General features: G+C 52.3%; 6 pseudogenes; all 6 read right to left on the bottom strand.

Annotated features, from left to right (window-relative positions):
- Positions 1–1,532: 1,532 nt before the first annotated feature.
- Positions 1,533–1,649, bottom strand: LOC137329949 (U2 spliceosomal RNA; annotated as a pseudogene).
- Positions 1,650–2,619: 970 nt separating this feature from the next.
- LOC137329723 (U2 spliceosomal RNA) lies at positions 2,620–2,736 on the bottom strand (annotated as a pseudogene).
- A 3,046-nt stretch (positions 2,737–5,782) lies between these two features.
- LOC137329482 (U2 spliceosomal RNA) lies at positions 5,783–5,899 on the bottom strand (annotated as a pseudogene).
- A 961-nt stretch (positions 5,900–6,860) lies between these two features.
- LOC137329483 (U2 spliceosomal RNA) lies at positions 6,861–6,977 on the bottom strand (annotated as a pseudogene).
- A 961-nt stretch (positions 6,978–7,938) lies between these two features.
- LOC137329363 (U2 spliceosomal RNA) lies at positions 7,939–8,055 on the bottom strand (annotated as a pseudogene).
- A 965-nt stretch (positions 8,056–9,020) lies between these two features.
- LOC137329210 (U2 spliceosomal RNA) lies at positions 9,021–9,137 on the bottom strand (annotated as a pseudogene).
- Positions 9,138–10,000: the final 863 nt, after the last annotated feature.

Consider the following 10,000-nt stretch of genomic DNA (forward strand, 5'->3'; position numbering starts at 1 on the left):
CGGCCGTCAGACCGACCGACTCCGCTTTACCACCGGAGCTAGAGTCGGGCAAGGGGCACCGAAGGGTACCGGAAGGATCGCGTTCGCACGACGGGAAGTCGACTAGCGGGCCGCCGAAAGCGAGCCGGGGGCCCCCGGTTTTTCTGTCCCACCTGGAGACTGATATCTCAGGAAGGCCGAGGCCGATTTCCTCCGGGGACGGCTCGTCGCGTGCGGCAGGACGAGGCGCAGCGGACGGTACCGAGCGCTCGGAGGTGCGGCGCTGCCCGCCGGAGGTACAGCGAAAGTCTGCGAACCGCTTTCCGCCTCCTCTCACCGCACGGCTCTCCTTTTCACCCACTGGCGGATTTTCACCCTCCGACTGCTCGCTACCGTCCGCTGCGCCTGGTCCGGGCCCTGTCCATTGTCATGTTAATGGCAGGGCGGGGCAGGACTGCTTTCACCAGGAACCCGGTTTTCTGGGTCAGAGGTTCCAGGGGACCTGTTTTGTGCGGACTTCCCTGTGTCCGTCCCTCCATGCCTTCCCCCCAGGACTTCCTTCTGAACACCTTTGTCGTTTAAAATAATAATAAATAATATGTGTGTGTGTGTGTGTGTGTGTGTGTGTGTCGGTGTCAGTATCAGTCAGTCAGTCAGTGTCTCTCTCTCTCTCTCTCTCTCTCTCTCACTCAGAGCTGCTGTGGAAGGAAACTTTTTTAAAAAGAACTTGCTTATTGAAAGAAAGATGTGCCTCAAGCTGCCGGGCCCTGTCCATTGTCATGTCAATGGCAGGACTGCTTTCACCAGGAACCCGGTTTTGTGGGTCAGAGGTTCCAGGGGACCTGTTTTGTGCGGACTTCCCTGTGTCCGTCCCTCCCTGCCTGCCTTCCCCCCAGGACTTCCTTCTGAACACCTTTGTCGTTTCAGCGAGGGCCAAAAGCCTGCCTGTGAAAGGGAAGGATCAGCCGGTCAGCCCCCTGTTGGTCGCTGCTGCCAGTGCAGCAGGCGTGCGTGTGTATTCGGCCTCGTGTCCAGGTCCCTCAGGGACTTGAGGCAACTCTCCCCGGTGGTCTCGTGGTCAGGACCGGGCTTCGAATCCCGGTCGGGGGGGATGGCTTTCTGCTGCAGATTAATTGGCACCTCTGAAAGAAAGTCTCCCCTCCTGAGCGTAAAGCTCCACCCTCACCACCACCGCCACCTTTTCCACCCCTTGACAAACAGACAGACAGACAGACAGTCAGTCAGTCAGTCCAGTTCGGGAGCGCAGCTTTCATTTGGAAGCAGACCCTGCTTGTTTAAAGTCAACGACGCCAAGTTATTTTGCACTTTGAATTATATCGCTACGTGCGAGCGGCACTCAGCCTTGGAGAAGAAAAAAATACCACTGAGCTGAGAAAGTTCTTTTTAAAACGGTTTCCTTCCACAGCAGCTCTGAGTGAGAGAGAGAGAGAGAGAGATATCAGCTTTATTCTCAGTAATAATACACACACACACACACACACACACAGAGACACTGGGAAAGAGCTGATTTTCCTTTTGAATATCTCCCCACGGGGAGCTGCACCGTTCCCAGAAACACTGCAATACTGGGTCGATGCGTGGAGTGGACAGAGCAAGCCCCTATTCCATCTCCCTGTTCTAAAAATCAATTAAAAATAATAATAAATAATATTATGTGTGTGTGTGTGTGTGTGTGTGTGTGTCGGTGTCAGTATCAGTCAGTGAGTCAGTGTCTCTCTCTCTCTCTCTCTCTCTCTCTCTCTCACTCAGAGCTGCTGTGGAAGGAAACTTTTTTAAAAAGAACTTGCTTATTGAAAGAAAGATGTGTCTCAAGCTGCCGGGCCCTGTCCATTGTCATGTCAATGGCAGGACTGCTTTCACCAGGAACCCGGTTTTGTGGGTCAGAGGTTCCAGGGGACCTGTTTTGTGCGGACTTCCCTGTGTCCGTCCCTCCCTGCCTGCCTTCCCCCCAGGACTTCCTTCTGAACACCTTTGTCGTTTCAGCGAGGGCCAAAAGCCTGCCTGTGAAAGGGAAGGATCAGCCGGTCAGCCCCCTGTTGGTCGCTGCTGCCAGTGCAGCAGGCGTGCGTGTGTATTCGGCCTCGTGTCCAGGTCCCTCAGGGACTTGAGGCAACTCTCCCCGGTGGTCTCGTGGTCAGGACCGGGCTTCGAATCCCGGTCGGGGGGGATGGCTTTCTGCTGCAGATTAATTGGCACCTCTGAAAGAAAGTCTCCCCTCCTGAGCGGAATGCTCCACCCTCACCACCACCGCCGCCTTTTCCACCCCTTGACAAACAAACAGACAGACAGACAGTCAGTCAGTCCAGTTCGGGAGCGCAGCTTTCATTTGGAAGCAGACCCTGCTTGTTTCAAGTCAACGACGCCAAGTTATTTTGCACTTTGAATTATATCGCTCCGTGCGAGCGGCACTCAGCCTTGGAGAAGAAAAAAATACCACTGAGCTGAGAAAGGTCTTTTTAAAACGGTTTCCTTCCACAGCAGCTCTGAGTGAGAGAGAGAGAGAGAGAGAGAGAGAGATCAGCTTTATTCTCAGTAATAAAACACACACACACACACACACACACACACACACAGAGACACTGGGAAAGAGCTGTTTTTCCTTTTGAATATCTCCCCACAGGGAGCTGCACCGTTCCCAGAGACACTGCAATACTGGGTCGATGCGTGGAGTGGACGGAGCAAGCCCCTAGTCCATCTCCCTGTTCTAAAAATCAATTAAAAATAATAATAAATAATATGTGTGTGTGTGTGTGTGTGTGTGTGTCGGTGTCAGTATCAGTCAGTGAGTGAGTGTCTCTCTCTCTCTCTCTCTCTTACTCAGAGCTGCTGTGGAAGGAAACTTTTTTAAAAAGAACTTGCATATTGAAAGAAAGATGTGTCTCAAGCTGCCGGGCCCTGTCCATTGTCATGTCAATGGCAGGACTGCTTTCACCAGGAACCCGTTTTTCTGGGTCAGAGGTTCCAGGGGACCTGTTTTGTGCGGACTTCCCTGTGTCCGTCCCTCCCTGCCTGCCTTCCCCCCAGGACTTCCTTCTGAACAGCTTTGTCGTTTAAAATAATAATAAATAATATGTGTGTGTGTGTCGGTGTCAGTATCAGTCAGTGAGTCAGTGTCTCTCTCTCTCTCTCTCTCTCTCTCACTCAGAGCTGCTGTGGAAGGAAACTTTTTTAAAAAGGACTTGCATATTGAAAGAAAGATGTGTCTCAAGCTGCCGGGCCCTGTCCATTGTCATGTCAATGGCAGGACTGCTTTCACCAGGAACCCGTTTTTCTGGGTCAGAGGTTCCAGGGGACCTGTTTTGTGCGGACTTCCCTGTGTCCGTCCCTCCCTGCCTGCCTTCCCCCCAGGACTTCCTTCTGAACAGCTTTGTCGTTTAAAATAATAATAAATAATATGTGTGTGTGTGTCGGTGTCAGTATCAGTCAGTGAGTCAGTGTCTCTCTCTCTCTCTCTCTCACTCAGAGCTGCTGTGGAAGGAAACTTTTTTAAAAAGGACTTGCATATTGAAAAAAAGATGTGTCTCAAGCTGCCGGGCCCTGTCCATTGTCACGTTAATGGCAGGACGGGGCAGGACTGCTTTGACCAGGAGACCTGTTTTCTGGGACGCAGGTGTGAGATTCCAGGGGACCTGCTTTGTGCTGATTTCCCTGCCTCCCTCCCTCCCCCCCAGGACTTCCTTCTGAACACCTTTGTCGTTTGAGCGAGGGCCAAAAGCCTGCCTGTGAAAGGGAAGGATCAGCCGGTCAGCCCCCTGCTGGTCGCTGCTGCCAGTGCAGCAGGCGTGCGTGTGTCCTCGGCCTCGTGTCCAGGTCCCTCAGGGACTTGAGGCAGCTCTCCCCGGTGGTCTCGTGGTCAGGACCGGGCTTCGAATCCCGGTCGGGGGGGGATGACTTTCTGCTGCAGATTAATTGGCATGAAGGAAAGTCTCCCCTCCTGAGCGTAAAGCTCCACCCTCACCACCACCACCGCCTTTTCCTCCCCTTGACAAACGGACAGACAGACAGTCAGACAGTCAGTCCAGTTCGGGAGCGCAGCTTTCATTAAGCAATGGCATTTGTGACAACTCATCGTCTGACAGGTTGATGATTTCCCCACACGCCTCCTGCCGAATAAAAGGCTCACCCTCCCGGACACTACCCCCAGAATCACCCACCCCGCCCCCCCGGGGTGAATATTAAGCCCGAGAACACCGACTGTAACCAACCGCAGTGAAAAGTTGAAGTGGCAACTCATTAACCAGATTTATTTTGGGCAACTCATTAACCAGATTTTTTGTTCATTTGGTTTATGAGTTGCCAAGTGTAAATCTGGTTAATGAGTTGCCACTTCAACTTTTCACTGCGGTTGGTTACAGTCGGTGTTCTCGGGCTTAATATTCGCCCCGGGGGGGGGGGGGGGGGGGTGTATAGCGGGCGATGGCCGGTGTGGAGTGCGTTTTTTGGGGGTTGATTTTCACTTTGCCTCGCTGGTGGAATTTGTGGGAGGCAGGCAAGGGGAATGGTGTGGGCTGGTGGGCGGCAAGGGAGATGCTTGCTTCGGGGTGTTATCCTCACTTTGGTCCGCTGGTGAGAGTAGGCAGCGGCAGGCCGGCAGGCAGGCAGGCAGGCAAGTGTGATGTAGTGTGGGGTGCAGTGCAGTGCGGTGCGGTGCTGCCCTGTCGTTTATGAAAGGTTGTAATGACACTGCTTTGCAGCTGACCATGTCCACTGATTTGTGACGCCCGTATGGAGGCTGATATCTCAGGAGGGCCGAGGCCGATTTCCTCCGGGGACGGCTCGTCGCGTGCGGCAGGACGAGGCGCAGCGGACGGTACCGAGCGCTCGGAGGTGCGGCGCTGCCCGCCGGAGGTACAGCGAAAGTCTGCGAACCGCTTTCCGCCTCCTCTCACCGCACGGCTCTCCTTTTCACCCACTGGCGGATTTTCACCCTCCGACTGCTCGCTACCGTCCGCTGCGCCTGGTCCGGGCCCTGTCCATTGTCATGTTAATGGCAGGGCGGGGCAGGACTGCTTTCACCAGGAACCCGGTTTTCTGGGTCAGAGGTTCCAGGGGACCTGTTTTGTGCGGACTTCCCTGTGTCCGTCCCTCCATGCCTTCCCCCCAGGACTTCCTTCTGAACACCTTTGTCGTTTGAGCGAGGGCCAAAAGCCTGCCTGTGAAAGGGAAGGATCAGCCGGTCAGCCCCCTGTTGGTCGCTGCTGCCAGTGCAGCAGGCGTGCGTGTGTATTCGGCCTCGTGTCCAGGTCCCTCAGGGACTTGAGGCAACTCTCCCCGGTGGTCTCGTGGTCAGGACCGGGCTTCGAATCCCGGTTGGGGGGGGATGACTTTCTGCTGCAGATTAATTGGCACCTCTGAAAGAAAGTCTCCCCTCCTGAGCGTAAAGCTCCACCCTCACCACCACCACCACCGCCACCTTTTCCTCCCCTTGACAAACAGACAGACAGACAGACAGACAGACAGTCAGTCCAGTTCGGGAGCGCAGCTTTCATTTGGAAGCAGACCCTGCTTGTTTAAAGTCAACGACGCCAAGTTATTTTGCACTTTGAATTATATCGCTCCGTGCGAGCGGCACTCAGCCTTGGAGAAGAAAAAAATACCACTGAGCTGAGAAAGTTCTTTTTAAAAAGGTTTCCTTCCACAGCAGCTCTGAGTGAGAGAGAGAGAGAGATATCAGCTTTATTCTCAGTAATAATACACACACACACACACACACACACACACACACACACACACACAGAGACACTGGGAAAGAGCTGATTTTCCTTTTGAATATCTCCCCACGGGGAGCTGCACCGTTCCCAGAAACACTGCAATACTGGGTCGATGCGTGGAGTGGACGGAGCAAGCCCCTATTCCATCTCCCTGTTCTAAAAATCAATTAAAAATAATAATAAATAATATGTGTGTGTGTGTGTGTGTGTGTGTGTGTGTGTGTGTCGGTGTCAGTATCAGTCAGTGAGTCAGTGTCTCTCTCTCTCTCTCTCTCACTCAGAGCTGCTGTGGAAGGAAACTTTTTTAAAAAGAACTTGCATATTGAAAGAAAGATGTGTCTCAAGCTGCCGGGCCCTGTCCATTGTCATGTCAATGGCAGGACTGCTTTCACCAGGAACCCGTTTTTCTGGGTCAGAGGTTCCAGGGGACCTGTTTTGTGCGGACTTCCCTGTGTCCGTCCCTCCCTGCCTGCCTTCCCCCCAGGACTTCCTTCTGAACACCTTTGTCGTTTCAGCGAGGGCCAAAAGCCTGCCTGTGAAAGGGAAGGATCAGCCGGTCAGCCCCCTGTTGGTCGCTGCTGCCAGTGCAGCAGGCGTGCGTGTGTATTCGGCCTCGTGTCCAGGTCCCTCAGGGACTTGAGGCAACTCTCCCCGGTGGTCTCGTGGTCAGGACCGGGCTTCGAATCCCGGTCGGGGGGGATGGCTTTCTGCTGCAGATTAATTGGCACCTCTGAAAGAAAGTCTCCCCTCCTGAGCGTAAAGCTCCACCCTCACCACCACCGCCGCCTTTTCCACCCCTTGACAAACAGACAGACAGACAGACAGTCAGTCCAGTTCGGGAGCGCAGCTTTCATTTGGAAGCAGACCCTGCTTGTTTCAAGTCAACGACGCCAAGTTATTTTGCACTTTGAATTATATCGCTACGTGCGAGCGGCACTCAGCCTTGGAGAAGAAAAAAATACCACTGAGCTGAGAAAGTTCTTTTTAAAAAGGTTTCCTTCCACAGCAGCTCTGAGTGAGAGAGAGAGAGGGAGAGAGAGAGAGAGAGAGATATCAGCTTTATTCTCAGTAATAATACACACACACACACACACACACACACAGAGACACTGGGAAAGAGCTGATTTTCCTTTTGAATATCTCCCCACGGGGAGCTGCACCGTTCCCAGAAACACTGCAATACTGGGTCGATGCGTGGAGTGGACGGAGCAAGCCCCTATTCCATCTCCCTGTTCTAAAAATCAATTAAAAATAATAATAAATAATATGTGTGTGTGTGTGTGTGTGTGTGTGTGTGTGTGTGTCGGTGTCAGTATCAGTCAGTGAGTCAGTGTCTCTCTCTCTCTCTCTCTCACTCAGAGCTGCTGTGGAAGGAAACTTTTTTAAAAAGAACTTGCATATTGAAAGAAAGATGTGTCTCAAGCTGCCGGGCCCTGTCCATTGTCATGTCAATGGCAGGACTGCTTTCACCAGGAACCCGTTTTTCTGGGTCAGAGGTTCCAGGGGACCTGTTTTGTGCGGACTTCCCTGTGTCCGTCCCTCCCTGCCTGCCTTCCCCCCAGGACTTCCTTCTGAACACCTTTGTCGTTTCAGCGAGGGCCAAAAGCCTGCCTGTGAAAGGGAAGGATCAGCCGGTCAGCCCCCTGTTGGTCGCTGCTGCCAGTGCAGCAGGCGTGCGTGTGTATTCGGCCTCGTGTCCAGGTCCCTCAGGGACTTGAGGCAACTCTCCCCGGTGGTCTCGTGGTCAGGACCGGGCTTCGAATCCCGGTCGGGGGGGATGGCTTTCTGCTGCAGATTAATTGGCACCTCTGAAAGAAAGTCTCCCCTCCTGAGCGTAAAGCTCCACCCTCACCACCACCGCCGCCTTTTCCACCCCTTGACAAACAGACAGACAGACAGACAGTCAGTCCAGTTCGGGAGCGCAGCTTTCATTTGGAAGCAGACCCTGCTTGTTTCAAGTCAACGACGCCAAGTTATTTTGCACTTTGAATTATATCGCTACGTGCGAGCGGCACTCAGCCTTGGAGAAGAAAAAAATACCACTGAGCTGAGAAAGTTCTTTTTAAAAAGGTTTCCTTCCACAGCAGCTCTGAGTGAGAGAGAGAGAGGGAGAGAGAGAGAGAGAGAGATATCAGCTTTATTCTCAGTAATAATACACACACACACACACACACACACACAGAGACACTGGGAAAGAGCTGATTTTCCTTTTGAATATCTCCCCACGGGGAGCTGCACCGTTCCCAGAGACACTGCAATACTGGGTCGATGCGTGGAGTGGACGGAGCAAGCCCCTATTCCATCTCCCTGTTCTAAAAATCAATTAAAAATAATAATAAATAATATGTGTGTGTGTGTGTGTGTGTGTGTGTGTGTGTGTGTGTCGGTGTCAGTATCAGTCAGTGAGTCAGTGTCTCTCTCTCTCTCTCTCTCTCTCTCTCACTCAGAGCTGCTGTGGAAGGAAACTTTTTTAAAAAGGACTTGCATATTGAAAGAAAGATGTGTCTCAAGCTGCCGGGCCCTGTCCATTGTCATGTCAATGGCAGGACTGCTTTCACCAGGAACCCGTTTTTCTGGGTCAGAGGTTCCAGGGGACCTGTTTTGTGCGGACTTCCCTGTGTCCGTCCCTCCCTGCCTGCCTTCCCCCCAGGACTTCCTTCTGAACACCTTTGTCGTTTGAGCGAGGGCCAAAAGCCTGCCTGTGAAAGGGAAGGATCAGCCGGTCAGCCCCCTGTTGGTCGCTGCTGCCAGTGCAGCAGGCGTGCGTGTGTATTCGGCCTCGTGTCCAGGTCCCTCAGGGACTTGAGGCAACTCTCCCCGGTGGTCATGTGGTCAGGACCGGGCTTCGAATCCCGGTCGGGGGGGATGACTTTCTGCTGCAGATTAATTGGCACCTCTGAAAGAAAGTCTCCCCTCCTGAGCGTAAAGCTCCACCCTCACCACCACCGCCGCCTTTTCCACCCCTTGACAAACAGACAGACAGACAGACAGACAGTCAGTCCAGTTCGGGAGCGCAGCTTTCATTTGGAAGCAGACCCTGCTTGTTTCAAGTCAACGACGCCAAGTTATTTTGCACTTTGAATTATATCGCTACGTGCGAGCGGCACTCAGCCTTGGAGAAGAAAAAAATACCACTGAGCTGAGAAAGGTCTTTTTAAAACGGTTTCCTTCCACAGCAGCTCTGAGTGAGAGAGAGAGAGAGAGAGAGAGATATCAGCTTTATTCTCAGTAATAATACACACACACACACACACACACACTCAGAGACACTGGGAAAGAGCTGTTTTTCCTTTTGAATATCTCCCCACAGGGAGCTGCACCGTTCCCAGAAACACTGCAATACTGGGTCGATGCGTGGAGTGGACAGAGCAAGCCCCTTTTCCATCTCCCTGTTCTAAAAATCAATTTAAAATAATAATAAATAATATGTGTGTGTGTGTGTGTGTGTGTGTCGGTGTCAGTATCAGTCAGTCAGTCAGTGTCTCTCTCTCTCTCTCCCTCACACTCAGAGCTGCTGTGGAAGGAAACTTTTTTAAAAAGAACTTGCATATTGAAAGAAAGATGTGTCTCAAGCTGCCGGGCCCTGTCCATTGTCATGTCAATGGCAGGACTGCTTTCACCAGGAACCCGGTTTTGTGGGTCAGAGGTTCCAAAGGACCTGTTTTGTGCGGACTTCCCTGTGTCCGTCCCTCCCTGCCTGCCTTCCCCCCAGGACTTCCTTCTGAACAGCTTTGTCGTTTAAAATAATAATAAATAATATGTGTGTGTGTGTGTGTGTGTGTGTGTGTGTGTGTGTCGGTGTCAGTATCAGTCAGTGAGTCAGTGTCTCTCTCTCTCTCTCTCTCTCTCTCTCTCTCACTCAGAGCTGCTGTGGAAGGAAACTTTTTTAAAAAGGACTTGCATATTGAAAGAAAGATGTGTCTCAAGCTGCCGGGCCCTGTCCATTGTCATGTCAATGGCAGGACTGCTTTCACCAGGAACCCGGTTTTCTGGGTCAGAGGTTCCAGGGGACCTGTTTTGTGCGGACTTCCCTGTGTCCGTCCCTCCCTGCCTGCCTTCCCCCCAGGACTTCCTTCTGAACACCTTTGTCGTTTAAAATAATAATAAATAGTATGTGTGTGTGTGTGTGTCGGTGTCAGTATCAGTCAGTCAGTCAGTGTCTCTCTCTCTCTCTCTCTCTCTCTCTCACTCAGAGCTGCTGTGGAAGGAAACTTTTTTAAAAAGAACTTGCTTATTGAAAGAAAGATGTGTCTCAAGCTGCCGGGCCCTGTCCATTGTCCTGTCAATGG

This window comes from Heptranchias perlo, chromosome 12 (genome assembly GCF_035084215.1).
Source record: "Heptranchias perlo isolate sHepPer1 chromosome 12, sHepPer1.hap1, whole genome shotgun sequence".
NCBI classification, from domain to species: Eukaryota; Metazoa; Chordata; class Chondrichthyes; order Hexanchiformes; family Hexanchidae; genus Heptranchias; species Heptranchias perlo.